This window comes from Cavia porcellus, unplaced genomic scaffold (genome assembly GCF_034190915.1).
Source record: "Cavia porcellus strain 051 isolate PalLab524CR breed Dunkin Hartley unplaced genomic scaffold, mCavPor4.1 scaffold_30, whole genome shotgun sequence".
NCBI classification, from domain to species: Eukaryota; Metazoa; Chordata; class Mammalia; order Rodentia; family Caviidae; genus Cavia; species Cavia porcellus.
In genome coordinates this window covers 31731677-31746637 of record NW_026947513.1, presented here as the reverse complement: position 1 = coordinate 31746637, position 14961 = coordinate 31731677, and the positions used below count along the sequence as shown (strand labels likewise).

The 14961-nt window shown below is 33.4% G+C and overlaps 1 protein-coding gene across 10 annotated transcripts in view; it reads left to right on the top strand.

Moving 5' to 3' along the window:
* Window positions 1-14961, top strand: part of Clock (clock circadian regulator) — a 127947-nt gene that overhangs the window by 5449 nt on the left and 107537 nt on the right. Inside the window, exon 1 of one of the 10 annotated variants that reach the window (XM_063240683.1) lies at window positions 1142-5127. The exons of the other annotated variants lie outside the window; for them this stretch is intronic. The gene's annotated coding sequence lies outside the window, so the exon portion shown is untranslated. Of the gene's footprint in view, window positions 1-1141; window positions 5128-14961 lie in introns of those variants that run through there. 10 annotated transcript variants of the gene reach the window in all.

Sequence of the window (14961 nt, the reverse complement as noted above, 5' to 3'; positions counted from 1 at the left end):
AATTCAAGGGAGAATTTTTTAAATTCTCGAGAAACACTTCCTTAAATGGAAAACCTAAATACCAACAAATAATCCTTTACCGTCTAAGAGATTATCATTAGCTTTAGCTTCATGTGTTTCTATGACATTTCATTCAATTTCAAGGTATATGATATTAATGTGCGCTACATCCTCCAGTTTAAATAGGGAGAAAAGGTCATCTTAAACTATTTTCAGGAGAAAGTAGATATGATCTTAAAGTTTGATACAGTAATTTTAATGTATTGTCTATTATTGGAAGTTAAACTGTATTTTTAATAGTAACTTCCTTTTTAAAGCTTTTGTCAGGAAACTGGAAAAGTTTTAGATAGTGTTTTCTCTATTCTCAGTGACATGAACTAGAGTTTTTTTACACTGCCTGCCAACACCGACACCCAAGGCTGAAAGCAATGAATTTGCCTCCCTGTTTACTGAAACTTTTCAAACTGTGAGGCAAAATAATCTTTTTGTCTTTTTAAGTTGATTGTATACAATTAGTGAAAAAATTTTTCCATCTTTCAGGAAAGATGATGCCATTATGAGAGTATCTTAGTTTCACCAGTAGGGTGTATTGTGAGAAATAGATTTACATTGTTTAACTTTTAATCTTTATCACATATTTTTCTGAGTCTGTTACTTTGTTAGAGTTCATCCTTAAAAAAATTTACAGTACTGACCTTTTTCTTTTGGAATGTTTTGTAAAATTGAGTTATGCACCTTTGAAGAGTTAAAATACCTAAAACTAAAAAAAAATCTGCAATGAAAAAAAATCACCTGATGTCAAGGATAAGTTGTTAATATTTTTTTTCAGGCTTTTCTAATGGTGTGTGTGTGTGTATACTTGGGTGTGTACATGTTACAATTTCATAACAAGTGGAATTTGTACAGATTTGTAATTTTCTTTTGTGTTCTTTTATGAATGCTGGTGAGTAAACACATCTTTATTATTCTAATCTAATTCTACTGTAGTTCAGTTACCTTTTTCTAGTAATAGTTAAGTTTGTAACTACCACCAATTTTAAAATCATACATTGTCTCTTGAAAATTGTTTTTTTGACTCTTCTGCTTTTCATCTTTTATTTATTTATTTATTTATTGTTTTGGTTTTTTTTTTTTTTTTTTTTAATCGGTACCGGGGATCGAACCCACGACCGCCTGCTTGCAAGGCAGGTGCTTAATGCTGCTGAGCTAAATCCCCAGCCCCTTCATCTTTATAATACTTTAATAGTACAGTATAAATTAATACTTTTAATAATTTAAGGTAAATTAATACTTCTGTCATTGTTCAATAATTCCAGTTCGTTATAACACTTAATTCCTCATACAGCTTTTTTGTATCATTATTATTTTATATTTTACTTTCACATACATTCCCACAGACATTACTAATATGGTTTTGAATAAATTTTATTGATAGTTATGTTTCTAGGGCTCTGGATATTTTGAGTTATAAATTTCTAAGCTGGTAGTTACTTTAAAATTAATAATAAAAAACTGCCCTGTTGCTTTTTTCTTTAGTTTCTATTAAAGTTAGGTACTTTTGAAAGTCAAATCTTTTTGAAAATAATGTATCAGTTACGTGTTGTAGAAAACGTACTTTTTTGTCACTAAAAGGTGAGAGTGTCTAAGAGTCACTAAGAGTGTCTTTTTAAGTAAGACACTCTTAGTTTTATTGCACTGGCTATTTTTGTTGAGGTGTGGTTTTCTTTTTAAGTACATTGCTTTATGTTCATAGAGCTTTTCGAATTTGTAGCTTTTGATGCCTTCAAGTATTTGCTTTTACACCTTTTTGGATTTTATGTCTAATATAATATGTATAAAAATTTTTATCTCTAAATGTCAGTTTGGATGGATATCTTTTATTTGCCAAAATATCTTTTTAGTTCTAATCAGTCTATTGTATTCTTAATTTCACATTGTAATTTTGAATTATAAAAATCATTTGATCCTATTTTATAGTTTTTGTTGTTATTTTTCCCCTGTCCCAATACTGAGGAGCTGACCCAGGGCCTTTACACAGAGCTGTGCATCTTCCCTTCCCTGACCCCCGGTGTCCTGCTGTCCTATTTTTTTGAGACAGTGCCTTGCTGAGTCATTAAATTGCCTAGGCTGAGCTTAAACTCAAAGTCCTCCTGTCCCAGGCTCCCAGAATGCTGAGGTTATTATCCTGTAATTTTTAATAAATTCTATTTCTTTTGGATATAATGATTTAAATGCTTATTAATTCCAGTATTTGCATCTTGGGTTAGTCTATTTAAATATTTTCTATTTGTTACTGATCATATGGGTGGAATGTTTCTGTTTCTTCATACGCCTGTTCAGTTTTTCTAACAACTGGTCTGTTTCATTAAAGATGTTGAATTTACTGGCACAATGTGTTTAATAACTGGTTGTCCTTTTAATATCTTTAGAAAATATTGAATACCTTGTTATTTGTATAATGTGTCCAGACTTAATACCATTACCAATACTGCTAATTTGGGCCTTCCTTTTCCTGTACCAGTCTAGTTAGAGGTTTATTTTATTGAGATTTTCTAAAAGTTAGCTTTTGGTTTAACTGACTTCCTCTAGTTTTTCTGCTTTTATTTCTGCTCTTATTAATATTTGCTTTCTTTAGTTTTCTTTGGGTGTAGTTTTTACTTTTTCTAGTTTCTTTAGAAACTGAGATCACTGATTTGTGACATTTTTAAAAATTTAAATGTGCCATTAATTTTGCTATAGGTGCTTATTATTTTTGATATTTTATTTTCATTCAGTTCAAAATGCTTTCAGATTTCTCTTTGGGGTGGGGTTTCTACTGTGTTTCTCAGGTTGATCTCCAACCCTTGGGGGTGAAGTGATCCTCCTGCCTTAGTACTCAGTGCCCAGTGGTAGGTAAACTGCAGGCACATGCTGTCAGTTCTTGGCTTCTTTCTCGGTTTTGTTTAGTTTCTTTTCTTCTTCTTCTTTTTTGAGACATTCTCTTGTTATGTAGTTCATGCTGGATTTGAACTCACAACGTAACCCAGGCTGTCCTCAAACTCAAGATTTCCCCTTGCCTCAGCCTCCCAAGTACAGGAATTACAGGCATGTCTACCACATACACCCTGCTTATGTCTGGCTTCTAATTTCTCTTTTAGTGTCTTTTATTTGTGGATTACCTGTACTGTAATTTTTGCTGATTACATTACACAGTATAGTACTGTAGTTTTATGTTCTGTTATATATTACAGTGGTGCATGTAAGAGCAGAGTCATCAAGTTGGAGTTTCCTTTTACCATTTATTTGTTCTGTGTATTGTATTGCACATAATATATACAGTTCTTCATTAGTGATCAGTTTATTTAATGACTTAATTGCAGGAAAGCAACTCTATCCTTAAATGAGGACTGTCTATATTCAACAATATGTTATTTGATTTCCAAATATTTGAGGACTTTCTAGAGATCTTTTTCCTATTTTTAATTTATTCCATTGCAATGAGATTCTTGCAATGAGATTCTTTTAAATTTATTGAGATTTATTTTATATCCCAGAGTATGGTCTATCATAGCAAATGCTTGATATTTGAAAAGGATTTATATTCTGTTATTACTGGATATTCTGGAAATGTCAAGTCAAGCTGGTTGATTGTTTTGTTTATACCTTATTATTTCTAAATAAATGCCAGATTATTTTAGATACATGAAATAGGGAGCTTAAATTGCAGGGATGTAGGGTTGCTACTTTAGTAGTTTGGTGTAACTACCTCTTAATTTTCCCATATTTCTCAGTTACTATCTTGAGGATTTTTAATTTAAGCCTGGTGGTCTTTGTACCTTTATAATACCAAAGGTGCAAAGTTTCACTTGCTGTTTAGTTTCTCAGTTAGCTATTTAGGCTTTTTGTAAGGTCCCAAATGCAGGGCCTCAAACATACACTTTTCCACTGAGCTACCTCCCCTTATAAGGAAATAGAGTTTTTACAAAAGAGAAGAGTACTAGGTGGGAGGGAGGGATAAAAAGGAATTAAAAAGGGAGGGAATTATGTACTTACTCTCCACAAGGAAGGCCATCATTGTGTCCTGCAGATGTGTAGTATCAGGTTAAGATAAGGTCCTTCTGTGCTTATTTTCTTCATTTTTTAAAAATCATAGCTGGATGTTGGGTTTTATCAGAGGCCTTTTCTGCTTCATTGAGCTGATCATTTGGGTTTGTTCTTCTGCTTATGTGATGCATTACATTTGTTGAACCATTCTTGCATCCTGGGGATGAAAGCAGCGTAGTCATGGTTATGATCCTTTTAATGACTTGTTGCATTTTGTTTGCTAGTCTCTTGCTGAGAATCTTTGCATCTATGCTCGTTGAAGAGATTGGCCTAGTTTTTTAAAAAAAAAATTTTGTCTGGTTTGGTATCAGGGTAATGCTATCTTCCAGGAATAAGTTTGGAAATACTCCTTTCCTTTCAATTTCATTTAAAAGTTTGAGGAGTATGGGTATTATACCTTCCTAAGTTGTAGAATTCAGAAGAGAATTCTTTGGGTTCTGGACTCAGTTGGTAGACTTTTTATTTTTGTCTCAATTTCATTGCCTGTTATCTAATTGCTTAGTAGTATTATTTCTTGATTCAGTTTTGGCAATTGTTATGCCTCTAGAAATCTGTTTATTCTGGATTTTTTAATTTATTGAAGTACAGTTTTCAAAACATTTACTCATAATTTTCTGGATTTGTGACTGTGTTGTGATTTTTCTCTTTTCCTAATTGCGTTGATGCTGATCTTTCTTCCCTCCTCATAAATTTGGCTAGAGGTTTGTCTATTTTGTCTATATTTTGTCTATCCTTTCAAAGAACCAACTCTTAGATTGTTTTTTGTCTCAGTTTCATAATTTTCTCTCTGATCCTTATAATTTCCTACTTTGCAATTTTTGGATTCCTGTTCTTGTTTTTCTAGGGATTTGAGTTCATCGTAGGTTATTTGTGATTTCTGTTTTTCTGATGTGGGCATTCACATCTATAAATTTCCTTCTTAGAACTACTTTCATTGTATCTTTTAGGCTCTACTATGCTGTACTGGGATTATCATTTGATTTTAGGAAGTATTTGATTTCTGTGGCCCATTGATTATTCAAGAGTATTTCATTTAATCTCCAGGTATGTACCTGTATGTAGAAAGCTTTGTTTCAAATTGTGAAGCATTATTTACCATCCAAACACATGACTGTTGAGGAACTTGCATCACTTTGTGGTTGTTGATGCTTTCAGCAGTGTTTGCTAAGTAAACTGTCCAGAAATGGTTATAAAAATATATGCTCTGGAGGATGCGAAGCAGTTTTACACTTTGAATTTAGAAATTCATTCTGAAACTCAGCCACCAGGTCTTTAATACTGCAGTATGAGTTTGTGGACAGTTTTGTTGCACCTATTTCAAAAAGTAACCCAGAGGTCACATTCAACAGTTGGCTCAGTAGTTGGCCATTGACATTAATTTGCTAAACAAACAAAAATACCCACCAGTTGACCAGAGGAACAAAGCAGAGACTCCTGAAAAAAAACTTGCAAGTTCAAAATACAGAACTGTGTATTTCAGTTTGGGTTTTAGAAGGGCATAACATTGGCCTCCTACCTGGTGAAGAAAAACAAAGTAGTATTGATGCTGCCAACATTATACCATGATGATAAGATTGATGGTGAAGCAGGATGTGGTGCTGCATGCCTGTAATCCCAGTGCTTGGGAGACTGAGACAGGAGGACCCTGTGAGGTCAAGATCAGCTTGTGCTATATAGTGAGTTCAAGGCTAGGTTGGTTATATTATGGTAAGAAAAAAAAGTAATATTGATACTGCCAGTGTTATGCATGATAAGATAGTGATAAGATAATAAGATTGATAGTCCAGAAGTGGTGCTGCATGCCTGTAATCCCAGCACTGGGGAGGTTGAGGCAGAAAGATCCTGTAAAGTCAAGGTCAGCCCATGTTATGTGGTAAGTTCAGGGATAGCCTGGACTACATAGTGAAACCCTATCTAAACACAAACAAGAAAGATTGATGATGAATTCTCAATACAAGTTAAGCCAGAAATAGTCACATGTTACAACAAATGAAAGGCAGGGTAGATTTATTGGTTGGTTATGTAGCAACTGTGATGTCACTTGAAACAAAGCATGTGTTTTACTTGATACTAAAAGTAAGGTATAAATAGTTATAGTTTACAAAGAAACTAACAAGAACAAAATATCACTGGGAAATTTTCTTAGAGGATTGGGACAGGAATTGATAAATGATCAATTACAACAGAGGGAAAATAGTATGTATCTTCCCAAAAGAGTCCTCAAAATAATTGTTCTACAGATCAGTGAACAGACGGGTGAAATATCACAAGAAACATTCTACGATAACAAGAAGACCAGCAAGATGTCAAGTATGTGCTACAAAATACATGTGCTGTCAGTGTAGGTGATACTAACATGCTGTTATGTGTCAAAACTGCCTTAGGCATGATAATTAAATAAATACCTTTTTTTTTTTTTTTTTTTTGAAAAACGGGAATTGAACTCCGGACCTCATGCTTACCGGGCAAGCACTTAAGCCACTGAGCTGAATCCCTGGCCCTTAAAGATCATTTTTGTGGTAGTTTTATTTGTATTTTCATTTTGGTTCACGTAGACATTTATTTCTGCTGTTATTTTTTAAATTTAATAAGCAGACAGTTTATGTAGAAGATGTTGATGTGTATTCTAAACAGTATATATTTGATGTTTTATTAATATTTTTTTCCTGCTGAGTGGACATTGTAGATTATAGTAGAAAGCTCTTGACAAAAGAGGAAGGCGAGAGGTGACAAGTAAGAGCTATCAAGCAGGAAAGCAAAGCTAAGCACATATTGTCAGTGTGAGACTTGTGTATGGAACATACAGTTGTAATGTGTGAAGAGTGTGTTAAGTGTGGTAACTGAGGCAAAGATTATTTCTCTGGTAGAGTTTTGTTTGTATTTTCATTGTACTTCATATAGACATTTATTTTTGCTGTTATTTTTTATGTCTTGTGAGCAGGTAAATAGTTGATACTGAAAATGCTGGTATTTATTCTAAACATCCATCACATATTTGACAGTTTATTCTTCTGCTAAGTAGACATTGCTTAATAAAACAAAATTAAAATTGGTAGTTCATCTATAAAAATACACCTAGAAAATAAATTTACCTGTTGTGACTTTTCTAAAAATTTGCTGTGATGCCTCCAGGAATGCAAAATCTGAAGTGTTTGTATGTTACAATTAGATTGTTCTTTAACAAAAATACTCAGTAAATAGTACTGTGTACTACTTAAATATGTGTTGTAGTACATATTTGTGTCTATCAGGAAGTACATAATATATAGTTTTCTCACTCTCAGATATGGGAAGCTTTACCAGCAAATTCCTTTAGTGGCAGTATAAACCCATTGTGAAATTTGCCATCACTTTTTTTAATAATGGTTTTAGCATATCTTGAGGATTATTACTTATTTATATGGTTTTTTTTTCTTATTAGTTGAAATTCTTTGAAGGATTAGCTCTTTACCTGCCTTGAAACAGTTAACAAGACAATACAATTAATAAAACAGGCAAGCAGAGTATTTTGTAAAAAGTTCCTGTTACTTAAAAAATTTTTATTAGCCTTTGGCATACTATCAGTATTTGATTTAATTTTAGTAGTTAATTTTTTAGCAGTACTATTTATTCAGGTGGACTATTTCAATGAGTAGCATTCTCTCTAAATGACAACAAAATTTACAGAGTAAAACTCATTTTCTCTTGTATTGGTTTTTTCTTAACATCTGTAACTATATCATTCTAAAAATTTTTTTATTACTCATCAGTTATTTCCATCTTTCCTAAAAATACAGTATCAGAAATGGAGAAGGATGATTAGATTGCATAGGAGAGTGGTAAGATATGGAAATAACTGTCAGTATTGTGTCATTTTTCAGTTTTTAATATTTTTACGTTGGCCCAAGTATTGTGTAATCCTTCAAGAAGTTATAATAGAAACCTGGAAAGTTGGGCATGGTAACACAAACCTGTAATCTGAGTTCGAGGCTAACCTGAACTACAGTGTGACGTGGTCACCAAAGCCTGAAACCAAACAGGCAAACATAAAAAAGAAACCTAGAGACATTATCTTTGTAGGTGCCTACATGATAGGTAGATAAGTACATGATAGGTAAACCTATCATTGAGTACATTGATAATTTTAAAATTGTCATTTCTGTGTATTACAGCAAAGAGGAGAAATGACATGAGGGTGTTTCATTATCTCCTTGAGAAATCACAGGTTAATGTATATAGAAGAATAGCACTTTAGACTTTGTCCAGTAGAAATTCAGTGTGAACTTTTGGACCAGCATAGTTAATAGCAACTTAATATGAATCACAAATGTAAGCTCTATATGTAATTAAAAATGTATAATTAAAAATAAACAGGTCAGTTAAGCAGCTTAAGAGTATAATTGCTCAGATAGTGATATCCAGATGAATTTTCATACTAATGTTTGAATAATTTTATTTCTAAAAATGTGATTATTCTTATCTAGTTAACTATTTAACAAGAAGGAATATTTTCTCATGAGTGGGTACTATCTTACATTGCTAAAACAACATTGATACTATTTCATTTTTATGATGTTTACCAATATTTACTTAATAAATTTGAGGTTGACAGATGCTTTTTGTACATTAAGGTTATTGAAAAGAAATAAATGATGTAAAAGTAGTTGGATTTTTTTCTTTTAATTGGTGCTTAAGAAAAAAACAAAGTCTTATGGCTTTGGAATACAAAAGATGGTTATCCTCTCTTCAACAAAGTGTTAAGTCTGAAGAATTATTAAACTACTGCATTGTGATGATGCAAGTACAAGAAGAGCTAGAGCTACTGACAAGCTGGTAGGAAATTAGAAACAAATCTGGAGAGAGAACAGATATATTTGAAATGTATCTAGAGTTGTATCTGGAGATTGTTAGAGATATATTTGAAGTCTAGAATCAGTAAAACATGAATATGCTAAAAATTTATTCATGAACAATTAGTTGCTTTCAGAAGACAGTATCCATGTTATGTATATATATTTTCTAACATGGAAAATGGAATAAAATTTTGGCTTTGATTTGTTGAATTTTTCTTTTAAAATTCTAAAATTTTTTTTTTTGTTGCCCTCTTGTCTCAATTTATAAAATGATTTTAAAACAAGCACCACTGGGCAAAGAAGTTAAGTAATGGTGACTACTCTGAACTCTGAGGTGAGCTGATTGTACTCTGGTTATCTTTTGATCACTAAGGGTCTTCTGTTTATTTTTCTTAGGGCAGATTTACATTATTGTGCTTCACCATTGTTTTTGTTAAATTTGCCCCAACTTTGACTGACTAGGGCCCTTTTTTTATTGGCTTCTAAATCTGTTTGATATGTTCATACTAATTTTTGATAGCTCCCTTGCTTTCAAGATTAGAATTAGTAATTTCACATGGTTTAGAACTAAAGATGTGTGTACACATATGTGTACATTATGGGTAAGTTGTATTTGGAAATGCATACATATATATAAAAATGTATATACACCCATGTATGTTGTGGAAAATGCACAAATGAGGCAAAATGTTAAAAGCTGATAATCCTCTGTGAAGTGTGTAAAGCTATTTCCTACTGTTTTAAGCTATAGTGCATTTATTTTTCCCACTAATTTTGCTAATGAGATTGAGCATCTTTTCTTATGTCTAATGACCTTCTAAAATATTTTTTATTGTTATACATTCTGGATACTAATCTTCTGTGGTATATTTCCCAATTTGTGGTTTATTTTTGGTAACCAGAAAAATTAAAATTAAGTTAGGTTTTGAATTTGAATGAAATCAAATATATTAGTCTTTTTCAGGTTTACCTTGTTTTCTTTTGAGGTTTATGATTATTTTTAAAAAGTCATTTTCTACCCTATAGATGTAAATCTATTCTCCTGAGTATTTTCTTCTAAAAGGTTTTAAGTTTACAATTGCATTGTGTTTCATCCAGCTGGGACCTCCAGTGGAGATCCAATGCAAGGTCCTTTTTTCCTTGTATGCATGGCATCATTTATTGATTAATTTGTTCTTTCCTGTTCATTTGTGATGCTACTTTTTTAGACATGCACGATTCAATTACTGGTCTTTATTCTTCTTTTGAAAGACCTGTGTTATAAACCTTGATTATCTTAAAATTGCTCTTTTTTTGCTTTTTGGGGGAGAGGGGGCTAGAATATTGATATGTAGCTCCTGCCTCAGAGCCTCTCAGTTCTAGTATTATAGGAATGTGCTGCTGTACCTAATTTATCCTTTTTCTCTTCAAATTAGCAAAGCGTTTTTAACTTCGCTTTCACACTTTCATGTAAATACTAAGAATTTGTCTAGTTAACACATTCACTCATGTACATTTTACATACAGATACAAGTTTAAAATATAAGAATCACGTGACACATAGTGTTAAGGATACTGAAATTCACACCAAGAGAATAACTTGCTCAGATTTGTCTTTTATGAGCATGCCTTTTATATACATACTTGTGAGGGGGCCATAGTCCTTGGGTCACTGTCAGTACATGGAACGTTAGCAAGAATCAGAATTCTGGGCACCAACAAAAATCTAAAACTTATACATGTGGGCTATAAAATATAAAAAGTAGGGATGTAATATACTATAATTCCATTTTATGTTTAAATTAGATAGTTTTGAAAACTGTTTAAAAAACAAAACTATGAGATAGACCTGGAGGTACAACAAAATTTGTATACAGGGAAGAGCAAGTGGATAGAAATGACTCGAACAGCAGAGACACTGAAAAGGAGGTAAGGCAGAGCTTTGGGGACCAAATCAGGAGTCACGGAAAGTTGTTGTAGGCAGCAAGTTTTACATCTTGAGGGGCTGAATGTCAGATACAAGTATTACAGCTTTCTGATTCAAAGTAAGGTATGGGCTGTGGACTTGCGGCCAGAAGTGGAGGTAGGAGACAGAATAATTATGAAGGTGAATTCGAACAAAGCCATAGTATAGTGGAAATTGAGAGTAGCAAGGAAGACGGCACTACTCAATATTTAAAGTGCCTTTCAAATAACTTGTGGATTGGGTGACCTTAGGATCACCTCATTTTGTTTAGTTAGAATAGGACCTTCTACTAAAGACTTCGGTGGAAATAAAAATATATATGTATGTATACACATTTGTTTATTTTAAGCATATATTGTAAAATAAAATATGTACTTAGAGCATTGAGATTCTTAGGGTCTACATCCTCAGTAGTTAAGCAGAAACCTATTGATGGTGAATCATTTGGAGCTGGAATGATGAGGTGGAGCCAGCTGTGGCACGTGTGCCATAAGTTCACCATCACTGCAGTAACCACTGAATGACCCAAAACAGGAGAGGTACACCAGATAAATTATGTGCTCATTTCTGTTTTCACCTGGTGACTACTTGAAGGCACAGTGTTTCCATAGGACTTACCTGGAGATTTCCTGCATGACTGAAAATTAGCTGTAACTTTTAATGAAGCAGTAGTACTACAGCAATGCAGCACTGTTTTTGTTTGTTTTTAACTTGACCTACTTCCCTGATTTACTTCCCCTCATATCTCTACTCTAGAATTGCCAGCTTTTTGTCCCAAAAAGCATTAATCCACAAATTTTGCATTGGACTTTGTTTACTAATCTTGTCTGAAATATTTTGTACCAAAGAAGCAGATATTCATAACAGTTTTTTAGAGTTGAATTGTTCACTAATTCAGTCTGCACAACAGAGAAGCGATTGGTGTTAGTAAATGGGGCTGGTAATAACCCTTGGTTGTAGTTGGCATCACAGTTTTAAAGATTTCATCTGTGGTTCATTGGTGGTTCATGTCATCTGTGAAGTTCATGGGAGGCAGAGTGTTGGGAGAAGGCAGGTGCTTCACTTGATAGGTGTGGAGGCAATAATTGTTAGGATTATGGTATAAGTTAAGCTGCTTTTTGCTAGCTTGGTGACCTTAAAAAAGAGATCAGATTTAGGACAACTTAAGGCACACTTCAGGGACTTTTTTCTTTTTTGTACTGGGAATTGAACTCAGGACCTTGTTCCTGCCAGCAGGCACTGTTTTATTCAGTGACATTTTTATAGAATATTCTTATACTATTGGCTTCAGGAAGACTGTGCTAGAAAACTGGCCCTAAAAGTGATTTTTAGGATGGCAGAACTGCGGAGGAGATTAAATACATAATTTTTTTTACCTCAATCAGATTTTATTGGTACATATAGATATATAGGCCCAGAATGGATTTTAGAGTGACAGTTGCAGAGGAGATCAATTGTACATTTTTTGATCAGATTTTATTGGTACATTTTATTTGTACGTGTGATGATCATATTCATCGTAAAGAATTTGTACCTTTACATGATATGATTTTTTTTACTATTCCCCTACCCTCCCTTCAAACACTCTTCCCTGCCCTATTTACAAAAGCTTTCTTCCGTGTTTTCCTTTTCTTCTCATTTTTATTTTATTTTTTGCTTCTTTCCTTCCTCCCTCTTCTCTCCTTTATTCCCCCTCTCCATTTGAACATTTTCTTATTTCATAATAACTGCTATTCATTTTGGTCCTTTCAGTTTTTCACTCCTAAGAAACAATGTAGTATTACATATGTGTGTCTAATTTAATCACTTGAGAGTATGGACTCAAGGTGCATCCCTTTTTTAGGTATATATTGAGCTTATCCTTTTTTGTGGTAGAGTAGTACTTCATTGTGTTAAAAAAAAAAAAAGACCACGTCTTCACTTAGTCACTAGTTGATGGGCACTTGGGCTGTTTCCAAGATTTGGCTATTATAAACTGTGCCACTATAAACATTGGTGGACATATAGCACTTTGGTGTATGATACTTTTAATTCTTTTAGGAAGATACACAGAAGGAGAATGGCTGGGTCAAATGGAAGTCCTAGTTTTTTAGGAATGTCCACACTGTAGTTGCAAGACACAGTAGTTGTAACCAGTCTACATTCCCACCAACAGTGGAGAAGGTTCTTTTTTCCCCATAGTCCTGCCAGTTTGTTGGTTTCTTAATAATAGCCATTCTTTCTGGGGTGAGCTGGAATCTAAGTGTTATTTTCATTTCTTGAATTACCAAGTAATGTTGAACATTTTTTCTTACATTTATTTGCCATTGTACTTCTTCAACTGAGAAGTGTCTGTTCATTTCAGATTTCCTTTGGATTGGGTCTTTCAAAGTGGGGGGGTCTGATTCTGATTTTTTTTGTGTGTTTTCTTTTTATATTCTAAATAGTCTTTTTTCTGAGGAACAGCTCGCAAACATTTTTTTCCACAGTGTGGGTTGTCTTTTCCCTCTGTTGGTGGTTTCCTTGCTGTGCAAAAGCTTAATAAGATGAGATCTCAGTAATCAGTTCTTTATGATAGTTCCTGTGCAATTAAGGTTTTTTTCAAAGAATCTTTGCCAACTTTTAAAGTCTTGTACCTTTTTATTTTCCATCAGATTTGGTGCTTATGTTAACATTGGAATCTGTGACCTATTTCAATTTTAGCTTCGAGCATGATGAGAGATATGGGTCTAGTTTTAATCTTCGACATGTGGAAAGCCAGTTTTTCTAACATGATTTATTAAAGCAACTATCTTCCAGTGAACATGTTTGGCTCCTTTGTCAAAGAGAAAGTGGTTTAGTATCTTTGTAGTGGCATCTGCATCTTCTGTTCTGTTCCATTGATCCTCAGGTCTGGTTTTTTGTGAATACTATGCTGATTTTATCACAGTAGCTTTATAGTATAATTTAAAGCCAGTAATTGTGATGCCTTCTGCTTTGCCTTTATTGCTGAGAGTTGTTTTTGCTATTCTAAGTCTCTTCTGGTTCCAAGTGAATTTTAGAATTGTTTTCTCTAATGCTGTTGGGATTTTGATTGGGATTGGATTAAATCTGTATGAAGTTTTAGATGTATGGCCATTTTCATTATATTGGTTCTTCCTCTCCAAGAGCAAGGGATATCTTTCCATTTTCTATTATCCTTGTTAGTCTTCTTTCAGAGTACTGTAGTTTCAATGTAGAGGTCTTTTATTTCCTTTATTAGATTGATTCCTCAGTAGTTCAGTTTTTTGGATGGTATTGTGAAAAGTATTGTTTCCCTGAATTCTTTCTCAGTGAGTTTGTTCCTGATTTTTGAGTGTTGACTGTGTATCTAGCTATGCTACTAAATTTCCTGATTGAATCTAGAAGTCTTTGGTGGAGTATTTGGGATCTTTTATGTAGATTATTCTGTCACTGTGAATAATGATAATTTGACTTTTTCCTTGCTTATCATTATTCCTTTTCTTTCTCTAGTCTTATTGCTCTGACCGAAGTTTCCAGAACTGTGTTGAGTAAGAGTGGTAACAGTGCACATCCTTATCCTGATTTTAGAGTAAAAGCTTTCAGTTTATAACCATTTAATAGGATGGGCACTATTGGTTTATCATGCATGGCTTATTTTGGATTTAGATAAAGAGCATCTATTCCAATTTTCTGTAGGACTTTTATCATGCATGGGTGCTGGACTTTGTCAAAAGCTTTTTCTGTGTCTGTTGAGATGATCATAAGGTGTTAGTTCTTGGATATGTTAATATGGTTTATTATATTTATTGATTTACATATGTTGAACCATCCTTGCATTCCTGAGATGAATCCCATTTGGTCATGACATATAATCTCTTTGATGATTAGATACATTGTTCATCAGTATCTTAACTGAGGATTTTTGCATCTGTGTTCATTAGGAAGATTGCCTTGTAATTCTCTTTTTCAGTTGGGACCTTTTCCAGTTTTGGTGTTGGTCGTGCTTGCTTACAGGAATGACTTTGGGAGTGTTGCTTCCCTTTCAATTTCATTGAAGAGTTTGAGAAGAAGTGGTGTTAGGTCTTCTCTAACTTTCTGTAGAATATAGCAGTAAATCCATCAGGGACTGATCTTGACTTT